The sequence below is a fragment of the Ambystoma mexicanum genome, chromosome 6q, assembly GCF_040938575.1.
Source record: "Ambystoma mexicanum isolate Mex_15411 chromosome 6q, UKY_AmexF1_1, whole genome shotgun sequence".
Lineage (NCBI taxonomy): Eukaryota > Metazoa > Chordata > Amphibia > Caudata > Ambystomatidae > Ambystoma > Ambystoma mexicanum.
The window spans coordinates 404,979,288-404,999,297 of record NC_090937.1 but is presented as its reverse complement, the minus strand read 5'-3'; the positions used below and the strand labels follow the sequence as shown (position 1 = coordinate 404,999,297).

At 41.3% G+C, this 20,010-nt stretch overlaps 1 protein-coding gene across 1 annotated transcript in view; it reads left to right on the top strand.

Annotated features, from left to right (window-relative positions):
* MUSK (muscle associated receptor tyrosine kinase) overlaps nt 1-20,010 on the top strand; it is a 951,534-nt gene that overhangs the window by 891,158 nt on the left and 40,366 nt on the right. The gene's annotated exons all lie outside the window — the stretch shown is intronic.

Below are 20,010 nucleotides of genomic sequence, written 5' to 3'. Positions count from 1 at the left end.
AATGAATATTCATGTGCATCAATGAAAATTTGCAATCAACATTTCATCTGAGTCGATCAGTTCATAAAATGTTCCACATTTGCCTTCTCAGTGGAAGTGGCATTACTTTAAGTTTAAATTTTCCAAGTCAATTAAAAACAACGAAATAAAACAACTAACTAAAAAAAATAATTAATATAACAAATTAAAATAAATAATTAAAATAATAAATACGTGGAACTTCATATGCCGGAACTTTTGTTTTGTCTCTTTTGGTATGTCCCGACCAGCGATGTTATTCGGTTCATTCGAGTACTCTTTCATCTTGGCAATCTTGAATCCACAGTAGTCATCTCTTTTGGCATTCCGGTTATTTTGTCTTCACCTCCACCTGGAGGCAGGCATCTTTTGGTCTTCATCCAGGGGACTCCAGGACTCCATCGTCTCTCCCGTGGGCTCTGATCTCGGAACCTCCGACCAAATAATGTTAATTGTCTAAATCAAAATAGAAAATAAACAGATTAAGTACTTAGCACAATACTAACTTCATCCTTTTGCCAAAAATAAAACATGCTTGGTAAAAATATTTCATTTTTTTTTTCTGAAATTAAACACAAGTTAAAAGAAAACAATCACAAATAAAACAGCATTCAATATTTAATACATTTTCTCTCTGCACACCAACCATGAGCTTCCATTATATGTGCATTTATTTATTTATTTATTTATTTATATTTATTTTATATTATATTTTACATATACTACAGTGTTTATGTGCCATCATAACAATCAACTTTTTTTTAACTTCTTTGTCACTGCCTCCTGATTACACCCATTTATTTTCTCAAGGGACTCTATCTGTTTCTACATGCTCAAGCTGCCTGATCTCATGCCTGGGATGGCATGGTTTGATTTGATTTACATGGACAAACTGCTCTATTGCTGTTTCACCTTCATTTTTCAAATTTTTATACACTACAGGAGAGACCTTATCTATAATTCGAAATGGCCCCTGCCAGGCTGCTAGAAATTTAGAATTTTTCTGTTTACTTTTTCCAAAATGAAACTTGTACACCTGATCCCCTACAATGTATTCCTTTGCTGATGTCTTTTTATCATAATATGACTTTGCACTGTCAGCAGCTCTTTCCAGATTTCTCTGCACAAAAGCAAATGCATGTTGCAAATGCCTCCTCAGTTCATCAATATATTCATGAACTGTGGATGCACTCACTAGAGTTTGCTCATGTGTTCTGTATAGTAGGTGTTGTGGTAACACCATTTTCCTACCTGTTAAGACCTCATGGGGGCTAACACCTGTTGCTTTGGCAGGAGTCGACCTGATTGCCATCAGAACCAACGGTAAACGTAAATCCCAGCTGGAACCTGCTTCTGCCACAAATTTCTTTAAAATATCCACAACAGACCTATTGCTTCTTTCAACTGTACCTGAAGACGCCGCCCGATATGCGATATGTAGTTTCCTTTTCACACCTAGTATTTGCCATACTTTACTCATTAGAGTACTTGTGAAATGACTTCCTCTGTCTGACTCAATTCTTTGTGGCAACCCAAACCTTGAGAACACATGGTTCACCAGCAATGTGGCTGCTGTTTGCGCACTACAATCTGATGCAGGAATGCATTCAATCCACTTTGACATCAAACATACCACACTCAAAATATAACGGTGTCCCCTGCTCGACCTTTTTAAAGGACCTACATAGTCTATTTGCAAATCTGACCATGGAAGAGTTAGGCCTCTTTTCATCAATGGTGCTCTATGCAATGGTGAAGCAGGTTTAAATTGGGCGCATACTAGACATCCTCTAGTATATAATTCCACATCTTGGGACATATGTGGCCAGTAAGCATAATCTTTTAGTATTTCTAATGTTTTTTGTGAACCTCTATGGCCTGCAGTTATGGCATCATGTGCATGGTGTAGCATTAGTCCTCTGAATGAAAGGGGTACTACCCACTGTATTTGCCCTGTTATGGACTCTCTAATCATGAGTCCATCCTGTAATCTAATTTGTGTTTTGTTCTTTAATAACACCCTCAACTCTTCTTTTCCCATACAATCTTTTTCTGTTAAAGGATTTTGTTCAGGATCTATCAAATGATTATAATAGATTCCCAAAATTTGATCATTCTTTTGTGCCTCAATCAAATCTTGGTCTGGCGTGTCATGACTCCACTGCACCACCGGTTGATCTACCTCCTTTGGTGCTTTAGAACGTGTCACTGCATCAATTTGTATTTCACCCATTAAATAATCAAAATGTAGCAATTCTCTCATCACAGCCCCAATCTTAGCCAGATGGTCTGCCTTATCATTTCCCTCCTTATCCTCTCCTGGTGTTTTTAAATGCCCACGAATTTTTCTCCAGTATATTGTTAAATTATTTTCTGACACCAATTTGTCTATGGCTTGTATCATTTTTCCATGTTTAAGTGGCTTTTTGTTGTATGTAACCATGCCTCTTGCTTTCCAACCAGGCAAATACTCCACAAAGCTATTCCGTGCATAGTCAGAATCAGTCACCAGGACAATTTCACTGAACTTTTTATCAACTGCAGTAGCAATTGCTTTATAAATGGCTGCCAATTCCGCCACCTGACTGCTCCTATCCCCAATCCTCATCCCTATACTGGGGACGCCTTCACATTTCAACCAGACATTTCCTATTCCTGCCACTAACTGTTTATTACTGTCATTTTCAATGTGAAAAGCACAACCAACCACATATACAGTTGGCAAATCCTTGCATGTTTTTTCATCAAAAGCTTTGTGTGGTGATTGTTCAAATTCCTGTAAACTAGCTTCCACTTCCATTTCATTTGTTATTTGTTCAGCTGCACAGTCATGTAAGTCAGCTAACCCTTGAGCAATTGGGCTCTTTTTATTTTGTCCATATCTCACTTCTACGGGAAAACCTTGTAATGCCAGCGTCCATGAAGTGATTCTGGATTGCGCTAGATTGCCTGATCTAATTCTTTTACTCTCTAAAAATTGCAAAGGTTGATGATTTGTTTCAATAATCACCTTTTCTCCCTGAACAATGGGGCGGAAATGTTGTAGCGCCCACACAGTGGTTAATAGGGCCTTTTCACATTCATTAAATTTCATTTCAACTTGGGAAAATGCCTTACTTGCATATGCAATGGTTTTGTGATTCAAATCGTGTTTTTGTGATAATACTGCTGACATACAATGTTCAGAAAAACCTATTTATATAAAGAAATCCCTGTCCTTTATGGGGTATGCTAAACATGGTGCCTTTACAAGACATTCCTTCAATCTAGCCACTGCATCAGACTGCTCTCTTTCCCATCTCCAGGGAGTATTTGGTTTAAGCAGTTTAGTCAATGGTTGAGTGATTTCTGCATAATTCTCAATGAACTTTCTGTTATAGCCTGTCATCCCTAATAAACTTTTTACTCCTTTCACATTTTTAGGATCTTTTAATCTTTGTATGGCCTCTATTTTCTTCCTTTGTGGATTTAGCCCATGTTCAGTCACTTCATGCCCTAGAAAGTTCACTTTTTTCTTGCACCATTGTGCTTTTTGCAAAGATACTTTGGCGCCTGCTTTCTGCAATTGGCCAAGTACATGTCTTATTTCATCAAAATGGCTTTTCAGGCTTTCATTTTTTATCAGGACATCATCCACATAAACTATTGTTCCTCTTTCCGCTGCATCCGGCATGGCCTTTCTCAAAAATATGCCAAATTCACTCCCACTATTGATGTACCCGAACGGAGCTCTAAGCCAGGCATATTGAGTCCTGTCAAATGTAAAGGAAAATAAGTGTTGTATCTCCTCTGCCAATGGCACACACCAATATCCAGATGTGAGATCTAACGTGGTAAATACATTTGAACCATGTATCTGAGCTAGGCCCTGATCAATGAATGGTAGTGGCCATCTAGATACTGGTACTCTTTTATTTAACTCTCTTAAGTCTGCACACAGCCGCCATTGACCATTTGGCTTTAACACACCTAAAATAGGCGTATTGGATGTGCTATGAATGGGCCTGATTATTCCCCGTGATTCCAAATTTTTAATAATCCCTGCCAATGATTCTAAACATGCCAGCGGTAGTCTATACTGGCGTACAAACACTGGATTCCTGCTACAACCTTCTGGTAGTGTGGCCACATGTAAATCAGTTAAACCACAATCATAAGCATCTTTTGCAAATACATCCTTAAACTCCATAAATATTTCCCTCAGGTCGTCTCTATCCTTATCGCTGTCACATGCATCCGCTAAGGAGATCTGCTCTTCTACCATTCTGGAAAATTCTGGAAACTCTTCTGGTAAAGGAATCTCAGCGCTTTCCTCTAACTGTGTGGCTGTGTCTTTTTGTAGAGCTGCCACTTTTAAATATTTTGGCATATCAGCTTCCACTTCAATGGGCTGATTTCCTGTTTCATTTTCATTTAAATTAAATATTATGCAATCCTCTTGATGGCAGCACACTGTCTCATTTGAACCATAAGGATACACAGAATGAATTTTAAATATTCCTTTGGGCTGAGAGTCCAGGTGTTCTGGCAACTCGCCCTTGGCATCTACATATTTTTCAGGAATATTCCCAATCACCATGTTATTTAAATCTGCCGTATAATGTGATTTTTGTATGGCCATTCCTAATGGGGGGTTTTCCTCTAAATGAATATCCTGACAACCTTTATTATTTACCATGATTTTTACAGATCCCTCACCAATGTCTACCAATGGAATGTATTCATAATCCAGGCCTTGCTGTTTTATGGATTCATTCAGGCATACAAATGCATCAGATCCTTTCATCTGCTGCCCATTTTTGCATTTCAGTGTTATTGCAAACTGTTTTGTAAATGCAGGAATAATAGTATCTTTCCTTATTTGTAATTCGACTGCATAAGGAACCAGTTGTGCACAATGATAAGCCCTTCTTTTGTCTTCAAATTCAGGTGCCGGACCACCTAGGCGTGACCATATTTTTTGATTAAGGAAATCTAACACCATACACATTCTGTGCATGATGTCATTGCCCATGTAAAATTCATTTTGTGCTCCACTCACTATCCATACATTATGGTAAATTGTTTTCTGCCCAATGCTAATTTTAAGCATGCATCTGCCTGCAATTCGGTTTTCAAAGTCTGGACTGTCCAACCCAGAAATATATTGGTTTTTAATCCTAAATTTCGGGATTTCTTCCCTCTCCATAATTTTTTGCAACAATTTCTCATTAATGAAACTCCTTTCATGTTCAAGTGCTAAAGTGGCTTTTATTGTTTTAAGATAATCATTTATACCAACATGAACCCATGGTTGCTCATCTTCCATGTGTATTTCTGCCAGAGTGGTAATGTGTTTTTCTGAATCTGTTTTAGGAATAATATTCTGTTTGCATGTTTTCTCTTTTAAATAGAAACGTAATGTGTGCTCATCTATGGCAGTCTGCCAATCTTTCCTTGGGTCCAAGTATATTTGTACAGGTAGTTTTTCATTGTCGCTCTGCATTTTGTCTTGACACATTAATATAACAGTGACACTAGGTATGCAGCTATTCTGGAGATATACCTCCACAGCATCATTTGTTTTGGCAACGGTGTGACATTCATTTATATTGCTGTTTTGTGATTTTAGTTTCTTAGGCCTCAATGGTTTTTTGGTTAAGGACCACAGAACTCCATTCACCCCATCTATGAGAGGAGACAATCTTTTCAGGCAATCTGTCCCCATCAGAAATGGAATTTCACAAATAGATGTGATCAATACCTCTTGTTTCATTCTGTGCTTTCCTATTTTTATGTCAACCTCAGTTACACCTATGATGGGCACCTCCTCCCCATTAAAGTTATGCACTGGGCCTTGATTTGCCTTCACTGTGATCTGACTCTGTGGAGGCCTCCCTTCATTGATACTCCTTACCAGCTCCTTGGACATAATTGTGGCCTGTGCGCCAGTGTCAATCATAGCGAAGGTGTGGCATTTTTCTTCTACAGTGATGGGTGTATAATATCTGTCCTCAACTTCCTCTAATACACATAAGAAATGTGAATTCTTACTGATTTCAGGGCTCACCTTTCTCAGATCTTTTTCACTTTTGGCTAAGCACATTGGTAAATGAAAAGACATTTTTCCCTCCTTTTTACCCATTTCTGTGTGAGATATTTGATTCATTTCTCCATGTTCAGAGGTTTTTTGGAGTGTGGCCACTGTTCGCCCATCCATCTGGGTAACATCAGAGACCACATTACAACCTTCCAACTGAACATGTGTAACAACATCATTCAGCAATTTGTCATTTTTTAATTCTGTGCATTTGTGATCATTTAGTGTAATACCAGCCCTTTCAGCCTCTTCAAAAATATGTGGCTCAAAGAATTCTTCAGGTGATTGACTTGTACCCTCCTTGTGAGTATTTCCTTTTTCTGTCTGTGTTTGGTCATTGTTTTGCTTGCCCAGGGAAGGAGCTATGGCATCCCCACTTACTCCCTGTTCACTGGTATTCCCCATGCATGAGTCATTTTTCTTAAATCTGTTCCTTTGTTCTTTTGGAATTCCTAATGTTTCTTTTTCATTTGTGCAAATCTTTACTGTTTTATTTAGCTCTAAGTTAAACCGTACCTCTTTTTTAGAAGTATTTGCACTTTCTGTCACAATTTCATTTACTGGTACTTTCATTTTTAATCCATTAGGCATCTCAGAGTTGTTATGCAAAATTATATCAGAGCAATCTGTCATTTTGGCACTGCAGTTATCATGAGTACTTAGTCACTTTTCGGAAGCCCCCCGGTCATTGCTATGGCCATCAGCCCCCTCTTTGGAAGGTTGTTTTTGCGCTGTATAGAGCTTTCCTATTTGCTCAGCTAACATTTTCACTTGGGCCTCAAGGCACTGGAACCTTTCCATCTCTCTAGGATCCTCTTTCTGTGGCCTAGGTCGATATTGGTTGTTTTCCCCCTGATTGGATCTATTCTGATACCTCTCAGGTGATTGATGCCGGTTGGGATGGTTTCTGAACTCTTGATTCATTTGTGGAGGGGAGCGGGTTGCACCCATCCTTTGATTATAGTCCCCTGGTGGGGAATCATTGTACTGGCGTGGACTGTAGTTCACGTTTTGCCTCATGTCCTGTCTCTCAGATTGTGGGTACTGGCCCCTATGTTGATTTCCATTATCAGTAAATCGATCCACATATCGGGCCTATCCTGATTACCATATATCATGGTGTTGGGATCAAACCTACTCTGTGTCCCCAATGACTGGTAGGGACCATCATTTCTTTGATCTTGATTTTGTCTCTGGTTATTGTTCATACCTGCCATACCAGGCCGATATCCTACCCGGGGTCTATCCCCTAAATATCTAGGGCTGATGTAACTCTCTCTATTACTAGGATCATGTGTTTGGAACATTGGTACAGGAAATGGCGATCTTTGTTGATTACCCCTTTGTTCAGGTGTCACATTATTTTTACCTTGACTTTGAGCAGACTCAAGGGACATTTTGGCTGACCTGATTTCCATTACTGTGGCTGAGGGTTCTTTAGATTTAGGCCTGGTATCTTTCATTTTATCACTTTCTCTACCCTGACAATAGAGTACCTCATATAGCTTTGTGCTTTGATGTACAATCCATTCAAGGGACTTGTCACGGTCAAATTCACGGACCAATCGGGATATGATGTCTTTCTGTAGCCCATAGAAGTATGCCGTTTTAAACTCATTGGAATTTGAGTCAAAAGATACATCAAAGTGAGAGAATGCTCTTTTTAAGTCTTGTAAAAATTGGCGAGGGGATGTATTAGGTCCAGCAGTAATTGTGTACGCGACTTTCTTTGCCTCCTGCAATGACTGAAAAGGAGAAAAATGACGCCTAATTTCTTTTTCAAACTCCAGCCATGTCATATTCTGCTGTTCATTTAATCCCCTTATGATGCTGGCCGTCGGGGCATCTAAAGTTAAATGAAAATATTGTCTGTACTGTTCCCTAGGTATCTGGAGTGCTTTAAAAATGTCATGCACCGCTTCTAAGTGATCCTCAATGCAGCATTCACCTCCCTTTTTAAATGGTTTGATCAGGGCTTTAATGGATTTCATTATTTTTATGGGGCTACTTGTTGCAATACATGGAATTGCACTATTTTGTGAGTCAATCCTGTTTTCAGGTGTATGAGATTGGTGACTGCCCCCAATGGGAGTATCAAATCCCCCAAGGGCGCTGCAACCAAGTTCAGTCACCGGCCCAGTCACTGGGGCACTAGCTCTTTGGGCAGAGCTAGAATTCACCTCCACTCCATTGAATGTGGTACCCTGCCGCCTCTCCTGGGACCTGGGAATGCACATTTGCTGTTCTAAGTCCTTACACTTTTTAAGGAGTCTGTTGGCTTCATCATGCAAATAATTATTTTCATCACTCATTTTATTAATCACCTCCTGCATTTCGCACATTTGCATTTGGCATTCATTGAACTCTTTATTTCTCTTGTCTCTTTCTTGGATCATTTTAATCATTTCTTGTTCTGCACTCTGGAGATCACCTTCTTTTTCACAATGTTCTTTTTGTAAAATCTTCATTTCTGAAACAACCTCATCTTTATCCTGCCTAATGTGATCCACTAAGGCTTTTAAGTGTGCCAATTCTTGCTCACTATCTTCAAATTGTTTCTTGCTTTTGGATAACTGAGTATCAAAGTCTCTGCATTTTAATTGCATGTCTTTTTGGCATACATCCAATTCTGCTCTCAACATTTCCTGATTTTTACTTGCCCCACCTAATTCAGTCTTTAACCTGTTAATTAGCTGAGTATCATTCTCTTGCATTCGCAGGGACTTGTTTAAAATAAACCATATTTTGCCGCATAGCCGTATTAAACAGTCTTTCTCTGCACTTTTATCGGCTGCATTCAATAATCTTGTAAGGCAGACCTGAATTATGCTGCCTTCTGCAAAAATATTGTCTAGTTTTTCTTTCTGCACCTCACCCTGAATGCGGTTACTCCATTCTAACGTGCTATTCGAAGACCAATTCCCATGTGCAAATAACTTTGCCTCTAAATATTGCACTAGATCTGAGAATGTGGTTTCCCTTTGTGACATTCTGAAATTCGTTTTTAGTGGCACACTGCTATTATAAAATGGGTTCCCTTTAATGTGCAAATGGCAGTGTGAGACACGCTTGCCACGCCCAGTAGGTACTCTAGGATCACTTTCCCGGCCTGCAACGCACCATAGATATGTAGGGTATTTTGTGGAGATTTGGGGCCTGACGGTATTTTATTACCGCCGAAAAATAACTTAGCAATAATCACTCTTTGTATTCAGATTTGGCCATGTGCAACAATAATACAATGGACATGCATTATTTCAGCACCCAGACCTGCATATTTGGTATACGTGGTTGGTGGTATTTTGGTGAGCATAATTCCCTTGTTTTATTTGTGGCCCCAATGTCCAGAATCCCTTATCTTTGCTTAGATTTTTCGTGTGATCACCAGAGAGACCTCAGACCTACATTTTAGGAATACCACACTTTTCAGTGATAGTGTTGGTGTGCCACCATGGGCGAACTCACTGACTTATTTACGACAGAGAGCTATATATGGTAGTCTTGTGGTAATTTCCACTACCTTATATACGGTAGGGAGCTATGTTCAGAGAGTCTCTCTTCCCGTTGGCTCATGTACCTCCAACGAGCTATGCTACAGTCACTCACAATTATTCATACTGATTCTGACATGCACACATCTGTCTTAAAATGACCATTGCACTGTTTAAAAATCTCCCCACATCATCGGCATTGTAATGGTAAATAGTAAATACACCACCCGTCTGTTTTCAAATATTTTTCTGTATTATAAAAGTTGCATTTAAACACGATCTCATTCTTTACAGAAATAATTAAAATGGTACAGTAAAAGCATTGTCTATGACACACTGCAAAGAGCGTGGCGGAGAACAGAACTCAAATTGCAACATTGGTATTTGATTAAGACACGCACAGGAATCCTACACTGACTGCATATTACCGTACACACTCAGCTCCCACACTTCTCATTACCTTATCTTTTTAGTTGTTCTCTTTGGCTGTTCTCTTTGTGAATGTGACTCCCTTGAAGATTAACTCCAGCAAAAAGGAACGCTTGCCTTCTCAAACCGGGGTCATTGCCTGGAATTCTCAGCTTTTGCAGATAGGAATGCCTCAGCCATTGGAAAGGTCCTTCTTTCAGCTCTCCCCAATCTCGACTGCAGCAGGACGCAGGAATCTGCATTCAGTCACGAGTCCCACAGCCAGGTCTTCTCCCCAGTAGTGCAGAAAAATGTCTGCCTGTCTTTTTCCCCGATACTGCCCACTAAAACTTTCATCTCAGCCCTCTGTATGACGTGTCCCAATGAAATCCATCATCTCTCATCCTCCTACTCTCAACAATAGCTTCGCTTATACATTTGCAATTGTTGCAAATCTGACTTCCTTCTTCCTGCAGTTACTGTGCACAAAAACACGGAGAAGCAGGCAGAGAAGAGAAGAAAAAAAAATCTGCACACACATTTAAATGGCTTTCAGAGTATGCCTAATTCTGCAGTGGAGAACACATTTTATTAGTGGGTTATGTTAAATAAGGTTTTATTAGTCAGGTTAATGGTTAATAGGTAGCTGTTAATTTTCAAATGTGTCTCTCGCACCATAGGCATTTCAGGTGAAAAATAGTGTGCATTTTTAAATGAGCACGTGTGCTTTTAACTGTAAAAATAGATTTGCATCTTATATGTTAAAATCGTTTTTGACTGAATAGCCTGTCTTTCCTTGTTAATCTGGTAACCCATATAGCAATGCACCGCACCCTTGTGGTGGTGCTGCGAAAAAAAAATTGCTACCTGTGCAGTAGTGCTGTACTCTGTGCTGTTTGCTACCTGTGTAGTAGTGCTGTACTCTGTGCTGTTTGCTACCTGTGCAGTAGTGCTGTACTCTGTACTGTAACACGCCAAATATCCTTACATATCCCAGCTGGAATACTGCGCAATTCATGATCAGGCACTATGTATTGCTCTTGTTGGGCGGAAGTGAGTGAGGGCTAGCAGAGTGGCAACACAAGCACAGTCCTGGTTCCCATAGGAATGGCAAGGAAAGGCAACACACCATCGGATCACGGGTTGGGCGCTAACTGTTAATCCCCATTCCCCAATGGGGCAATTGGAACCAATGGGGAATTATCGGCACACTTACTGCATGGTAATACCACAAGCATTGTGCCAACAATGGGCATTTATTCAGCGGGTTTACCCCCAGCTTGCATGTTTATTGTTTCTAAAGTGCTTGAATTTTGACAACTGAAGTCTATTTTTCTAACAGAAAATAAACAAAGAAGTGACGTGCTCTTGAAATTTAGTTTCACCCTATTAACTGCAAGCGACCAATGCGACTCAGCCCAAGTTTTTTTGATTTTGATCCCCATTCCATTACACGGATAAGGAAGATGAAGATTTAATAAAATGCTAGATAATCACAGCTGGAAACCTTAAATGTCCAGAAGTCAGATTTATGTTGTAGATTGTGTGTCTGGATTATAATTACTTATTTGGCTTATCCCATTAATTTAGACAAAATGTGAATCATAGTTTAATTTTAAGATCTCGGCATTTGTAAAACAGAAACTCAGTGCCAATCCAAAAGGTGATATAAACACTAACACAATGGCATTTGCTACGTTGATTTGCAAACTTAACTTCCACCTAAATACCTTTTGCATAAGTTCTATAGAAAGAGTGTGGAAAGTGTTCAAAATGTCCCAATCGACACAGGTGAGCGAATTTTGTTCATTTGCATGGTGGAGTGCAAAAGTGCAGAGCAAAAGGCAGCGTACAAGTGAGTGTGCTACTGTTTACCATTAACTTTTGCAATCCGCCGTACACATTTGATAAACACTGCCTACCATGTACACATGACAGGCAGCGTTTGCAATGGATCCTTATGGGGTCCATTTGCTTTTTGCTGGTGCATAAAGCCAGAGGACCTCATAATAATCCATGCCAGCACAAATGCTGGGAGCACTCATAGGGCAAATAGGAAGGGAGCAACGGAAACGCAAGCTGTGTCCGTCTCTCCGCCATACAAATTCAGGAAAGTGGGGCATGACGCCAGAAACATGTGGAAAAGCCTTATGCAAGGCTTTTACATTTTATTTTTACATTACACACCATCAAAAATAAGGGTTTGGGAAGAAAGGATCATCATTGATTGACAAATGTTTTTTTTTTAATTGAATGAAAAGGAATTTGTAGAACACATTTCTATATTGCACAGATGTCTTAACGCTTTAACTTTTGACTTGCATGCACTGCACAGAGGATGGGCTAGCAAGACAGGCTTGATGTTCAAAGATGGTGGTCAATTGTTGCAGTACAAAGACACTTTGTTCCAACACAGTGGTCGTTAAGAGCATAATTTTCCATGTAAAATCTTTAGTGAGAACCTGTTCCCACTGACATCTGCTCCACATTCTTCTGATACCAAGTTAGAAACTCTGATCAGATTATCCTATGGGGTCCCAGTTTCCATTTCCTCTGCTTATTTCCCTTTTCAATTATTGATGTGGAAAGTATTATATTCCAACACTCCTCTTTGGGCAGTGGGTAGCATTCCATCACTAAACACACATGTCTTCAGTGGGTACTGTAGGACACTCAGCATGGTGTTATGTACTAGGATGAGTGTTTCAAAGTCAAATTACGGTTCACTATCTAAACACGTCTGCAGCATATGTTCAAGAGTCCCCTGTCTGTGCCCTGCAGCATATGTTCAAGAGTCCCCTGTCTGTGCCCACACCCCCAACATGTGTCAGTCTCTCCTCCCCAACACCTAGGCCATCACGTCACCCCAGCGTCACGTGACTCTCAAGACACCATCCACCCTTCTCTTCCCGAGTCCCTTGAACAGCTGTACCCCGCCTTGTGTCCCTCTGTATCCCACCTCCCGCTTATATCTGTTCTGTTGTTACCTCTGAAAAGCGCTCAGTTATGCATCTGTACTGTTGTCTACCTCTGTAAAGCGCACCCTTGCCTCTTGAAGCTATGTCTGCGCTCAATAAATACCATAATAATAATAACCATGACTATGATTGGTCATTTATAATGCGCTTAATAGCCAGAGGTTGCTAGGCGCAGACCCGGGGATCAAACCTGTGTTGCTCCGTGTCGTCTTGCTACCAAGGCGAGCGCGTTGCCCCTGAGCTATCCACTGAGACAATAATAATGATAATATACTGCATCCTCTAGGGCATTCTATATCGTACTCATAATTTAAATCTAACATGCTTTGGAGCCCCAGTTCAGTTATGTCAACTAGCGTTCACAACTAGGACCACACTTTGACTGATTCTTTTGGAAGTTGAGATCAAACCGTAATCAACGTGTCATATCAATTGTTTTAAGGGATTGCACTAAAGTAATGGGGCCATTCAATCATTTAAAAAAGGTTTGGATTTACCAACACTTGTGTATATTTATAGGCCATTATTTAAATGTGGTATCCTCTCCTAATTGTGCTTTATGATCAGATCAACTATTCTAGTCGAAAGCCCGACACACCTTTTGATCTGCAAAGTCTGATGTCCTCATCCTAATCCCTCTTGTGGCAGCGGAGGATCCACATTATATCTGCACTGCTAATGCTCTTCCACCATTTTAGACCCATTCATGAGCAATCGTACACCAGGTTTTGCTTTGGTGGCGCTTATCCAGGGCTCCTCCAGTGTGCAAGATGCTGTGTTGCCAACCAGCACAAGAGAAGGATTAGAAGAAGTTTTAAAAGGAAGGGTAGTGAATGCATTAAGTGGCCGCCGGGGAAAAAAAAAAGAAAAAAGGAAAATTACACAGTAAAGCCATAGGAAAAACAAACATGTACTAAAACTGTCAAGGAATGGTGCTAATGAAAAGGTGAGACTCTCGAGTGCACATCTGGTCTGAGTGGGCACATAAGCAGGTCCATTGGATCAATTACGTTCAATGCTATGCTTTCCTTTGTGAGTCGGTATATTAATCACTGTTGTAAACTGTCAATGACACACAATCAGGGGCGTAGGAGACACATACAATCTGGGGGGGACAGGGGACATTTTGGAGACTTATTGTGTTTTAGTCAAAGAACTCGACTTTTCGGAAATTGAAAATTAAAATAGCAGTACGTATTAAATTACATATATCATCACTGTATAAAACAAGAGAAAAGAAGAAAAGGAAACTGAAGAAAATTTAGAAAAAGAAAAGCAGTTCAGAGTATATAATCCTTCAGTTTGTCGTCTCACTTCAGAAGGCCCAGTTCTGGTAAAAATGTTACCACTTCCCAGATCAAAAGGCTTTCATGGCCTGAGCATAGCTGGTACCAAAATGATTGGGTGTCCACCCACCATTTCTTGTCCAAAAATCTAGCAAACTTTACAGGAGCGCTTTAATCTAATGTGTAATGTGGATATTGGAGAGGTGGCTCAAGACAGACACCCAATGACGTGAGAGGTCTCTATGTAACTATACTTAAGTATCTGAATATGTATATAATGGAAATATGGCTACCTGGACTTTATAACTAAGTGGCACACAACTGGTCTGTGTCTGGCCTATATCAATCCTCACCAAATGCAGAGTGGGCATACCACCACGCCATATAGTAACGTGCATCCACTGTACCCCTGTGATAAACTCAGCGAGTAGACAGTACTAAATCCAAAGTGCAGCGCAGCTTCAAGACAAGCCCCTCCATGCTTACACTGTTGCCCTGCCACTAAATTGTCAATGTCTAGCACATTGAAAAGCAAATGCCTCCACAGGGATCTCACTCATTTTTAAGCAGGGGGGAGACTGCTTTAGAATTCACAGAGGCTGCAATACAACCATCTAATAATTTCTTATTATGCAGATCTAAATCACCAATACTGGCATGGGCAGCATGCTAGGGATCCGTCGTCGACTCTGCCTGAGATCCGATTTACCCCTCCTCCTTAGATGGATGGACTTGACACTGCGATTAGCAGCCATATGGCTGGGAGGATAGCTAAGGGGAAACACATTTGTTTTGGAATCAAGATAACGCAGAGCAACACAGGTTTGAATCCTGGTCCCACGCTTAGAGACTGGTCTCCGGTATTGAGCATTTATTTATTTATATATTGGATATTTATAAGGCGCAAATACAACAAAAACAGTGTTTCAAAGTGCCACAAGGCAAAAGGGAAGGCACCAAGGGAACAAATAAACAATGGAAAGGCAATGAATAAATAATAAACCAAACAGCGGTCCTACTAGGCTTTGGGATATTCGGAAGGTGAAAGTGCAGTGACGAAAAAGAGGTGGGGGCTCTTCTCAGGGGAGAAGGTTCATAAAACTATCAATCATTTAGCAAGGGAAAGGGCAACTGTCCGAAATATGATAACAGCTGTAGTATTTAAGTGCTCTCAAGATTGGTGGGTCCAGTTGTGTCGGTCGGTTTGTCCATTGTTTGTGGGAACAGGGGTGTCCTCTGTATCATGGTCCAACTCAATCATTATGTCATTTTATATGAAAAGCACCATTGATGTGGGTACTTCTTAGTCACCAATCAGACTGATATATATTGACGAAAAAATCTGCTGTCATCTCATACTGTCGGAATTAAACAAGTTGATTGGGGACTATGTCATCCTGAACTGAATGCAGGGAGGATTCAGACTGGGGCTCTCCACATTTGACCAGTTGTTTGTGTTATGGCATCTGATTAACAAGGATGCAGCAGCAAAGAACATGCCTTTATATGTTGCATTTCTGGATTTTTCATCTGACTATGATCTCATGGTAAGAGAGAGGAAATAACAATTACCTCCAGTGGGCCACAGCTAGAACGCCAGCTTGTTAAAAGGCAGATCACCTGTAAGTGGACTCCTGCCAAATAAAGGAGTTGCAGTCTTTTCTACCAACGGCAAGTTGCTACTTTTTTGTGTGGGGGCAAGGAGACGTGTGTGTGTCTTGGAATGGAAGGTTGGAGGTTTCAAAGAAAGAGGAAATCTTGCTTGTACCTCTGAGTAAGTCCTGTTATGGGAGTAGAGGGACCAGGTGTGTGATGTTGCTGTTTTGAATGTCCTTTATTGAAGCCTGGGAGGCCACAATCTTCATAAAACCTGATGGTTATAGGATAGAAGTCCTGTTTTTTTAAACTCTTATTGCACCAACAGGCCACCAGACTAGGAGGGCTATTATGCCAAGCTACAAAGCCAAAAGACTCTAAGCCGCGTTCAATACAGCCATGCCACTCAGGGCCTGTTTCACAAAACATTGCACTCGCGAAAAGTAGGAAATACCCTGAGCATCTTCCAATTCATCCTGCTACTTCATACCTGATCCACAAAGCCTGTAGTTGGAGCAAATCCCTGCAGCCAGGAGCATCTCTGAGATGCCTTTGACCTTTCACTTGGATGTGAGCATGTCAGAGATGTTCCAGGCAGCTCTAGATTTGCTTAAATTTTAGGCTTTGTGAATAAGTTATAAGGTAGCAGGAGCACACCTAGCACCTAGCACATCTTCAGAAATATTCCTGAATTGTGCCCTCAGTGCCTAGTAAGGATCAACGGTCAGTGCCTGTACCTCTTCCAAAGCATGGAAAACACATGAAGAATAGATGGCAATGGGAAGGCCACAAACTCTTGACTTCACTGTATTAGCCCCACTCCACCCATGGATGCTGACATTTTAAATCTCCCATCACTTGATCATTCAAAATGTCACAGCCAGACTGGAAGCTGGACAGAAAGTAGGTAATCCATCTCTGGCAAACTGCCTGGTCCACCAATGCAGACACAGAATAGCCTCAAAACAACTCAACACTTGAAGAAAATAAATGGCACCCTTCGATGCACTTCCTTTCCTTAACCCATCAAAATCTGCTCCAGAATCTTAGAATAGGCTGAACAGGGGTGGTTAGAGAGTTGTATTGGGTTTTCGGGATGCTAGAGGAGTACCTCCTCACAAGCATCCCCACTGAAGGAAATCTCCTTACCTTCAACAACAAGCTCAACACTACCCACAAACTGACCTGCCACCACTCCGGTCAGAAAGAGCAGTAAGGGGGTGCTGATCAGTTGTTTCATTAGTTTTTTTTTTTGATTGTTCGTTTGTTTGATTGTTTGTTTGTTCATTTGTTCGTTCGTTCGTTCGTTCGTTCGTTCGTTCGTTCGTTCGTTCGTTCGTTCGTTCGTTCATTCATTTTTTCATCCATGCATTCCTTCATTCATTCTCTCCCAAAGAGGCCAAGTCAACATAATAACTGTCACAAGGAAATAAGAAATGATAAACCTGCACCGCTTGACACCATTACCACTGTGCTTGTGTGACACATGATTTGGACAGACCGGTGAATAGGGTAATCAATTGTCTGATTCACAGTGTTGTGTTTGGACCCTGGAATGTCTGCATCTGTCTAATAGAATGCTAGTGAGGGACAGCCCGCTAGGCCCATGGGCTCCCTGAATCTGTACAATAGCATTCCTGGGAGGGGAGAGTCTAGCAGATGGGTTGACTCCCTAAGTTTGTAGTGGAGCATGCCTGGAACCCCCTGCTTAGTTTGCCCCTGGCATCCCAGCGTCTGTATGGGATCAGGCCTGGGAGGGATAGCCTTGATAGTCATTGTATGCCCCGAATCTGTATCATCAGATGCCTGGTTTGCCCCTGGTGTCCCTCAATCTGAATAGGAGCATGCCTGGGAGGGAAAGCCTTGCAGATCTCTGGACTCCTCAATCAGGATGGAGGAAAAGCTGCATGGGACCAATGGAACATGTCCGGCAAGGATAATCTATCTGTACCGTTGACTCCCATAATCTGTAAGGTAGTCTGTCTAGAACGGCCATGCTGGGTGGTCAGGGCTCTCTATGTTTGGTTGCACGCCAGTTAAAGACAGGAGGGCGGGCCTTGGATGCACTCTCCTTCTCTGTGTGGTTCTTGATTGGGAAGGACAGACTTGATGGTGCATGGCATACTTGTATGCCTGTGGCTGCACGTGTGTGAGGTACATGCCGAGGGATATGAGAATCCCTGTATTTGTAATGTATATTAGGCCTGTGAGAAGAAACAGCTGCCAGTGCTTGAAGGCTCTCTTGAATTTCACAGCTGCCTTTGCCTACACTATTGTTGCTGAGATGTCGAGATGTCGTGCTTAATAACATGCTGGGCAGAAAATTGTATAATTGGTCCGTCTACCTTTTATTTTGGGTGTCAGTGCGCAATGAGGCATTCATGCGTGAAGGGACGAGGGAAATGCTCAGGTGTGAAAGGAGACGGTAGGATTGGGTCAAATTGGCAAACATGCACATTAATAGAAGAACTCTTCTAGACATCAGCGGAGTACTATATTTAAAGACCACAGTCCATATCTGATTTCCAGGCCTGTGATTTGGGTCTTACCCTTTTTAGTGGACTTGCATAACCCCAAGGGCATGGCTGTGTTGCTAAGGGCAGGTAAGCCTCCCCATGCACGGCACCTCCCGCACGCAATATATCATGAACTACCCGAGTCATAAACCGACCATTGCACAGGTTCATGCCCTCCCCTCCCATGTGCACGGGACCTGTCTGCAGCAGGAAGAGTGCTATCAACTTGCTCTGCGTGGGACCTGCAGCTGCCAAAACACAAATCCATGTATTCCTTGTTTGTCAATGTATCAGACCCTTGAAAATCCCAAACATTAAGATGCCGTAAATTTAGTGCCCCCCCTATCTGCTTCTCAAACAGGAAAGTTAGGAAACGACTGTATCTGCCCAGCAGGGCCCACCACGACATCACACACACTTTGTGTGTGTGATGTCATGTCGGGACAAGGATTATCATCTATGGATGAGAAAGCCAATGGTACCCAGCAATTTATTTTATACAAGTGACAAAGACAGTGTATGCAGTGGTTTCTATCTCTGAGCGGGGTGAAGGGAGGGCAATAATTCTTTCAGCTTCCTACAGAAATAATAGCATCCTTCATCAGGGTCAACAAACACTTGGGCAAATTAATCTGTAGGGACCCAAACATGGGTTCTTTGTGCTGTGGTGGTGTGAATAGCTGTGTTAAAGCAGCCCTATAATTATTTATTTTTCTGTATGTGTGATGAAACGCTAACACTGTTTTCATTGTAGTTCCACTACTTTATGGATCAACTCAATGGGCCTCATTAAAAGTTTGGCGGTAGCCTTGCTGGTAAATCCGGCAGGCTGCCGCCAAGCTTGCACATTTTTCCGGCACCCATGAATGGGAAATTACCGGGTCATTGCGGCCCTGCCGATCCCAGTATTTGCCCATTCGCAGGCGGCAGAATTAAATGCTCCCCATTACCATTTGAGCCCCATAGGGCTCAATGGGAATGGGTAGCACCAGCACCGTTAATAACGGTGCCGGTGCTACCGTTAATGTCTGCGGGCGGGTCTGGTCCTGTGTGAAAATTCAGCCATGCACAAAATACATGCTGCTCTGATAGCATAATTCGGTCTTTGCCAGACCTTTTCAGTGGTCCTGAAAGCCAATATATCAGCACTGTTTTTATTATAAGTAATGAGACGTAACAGCACGTGGCTGCAGTGGCCCCAAATTAAATGTAACTCTTGATGAAACGGTCAAAAGATTTTGCTAAAAGATCTAAATGTTTAAAAGCATATGACAAAATTATTTGTTCACATCTCTATTGCTTTCCAGGAAAAGGACAAACAAATGTACACTTTAAAGAGAATACTTACATTGAATTGGGTCAATGATGCAAAAAAAAAAGTTTTAAGGCTTCTGGGGTGCGTAATCCCCACTGTTTTCTTTTTCCTTTTCCCCTGTCCGCATTGATTTACCTATGTCATATCTAACACAAGCCAACCCTGTTTCTGGTTATTTTATTGCTATTTGTTCAGTTTCGTAAATACATTTGATTTTCAAATGTTACTTTTTGAAACAGAGGTGGGAAGCCACAGATTCCATTGGAAGAGCAAAATGCATACTGATTGACCAAATATGCCTACCTCTGCATCCTCAAACAGAA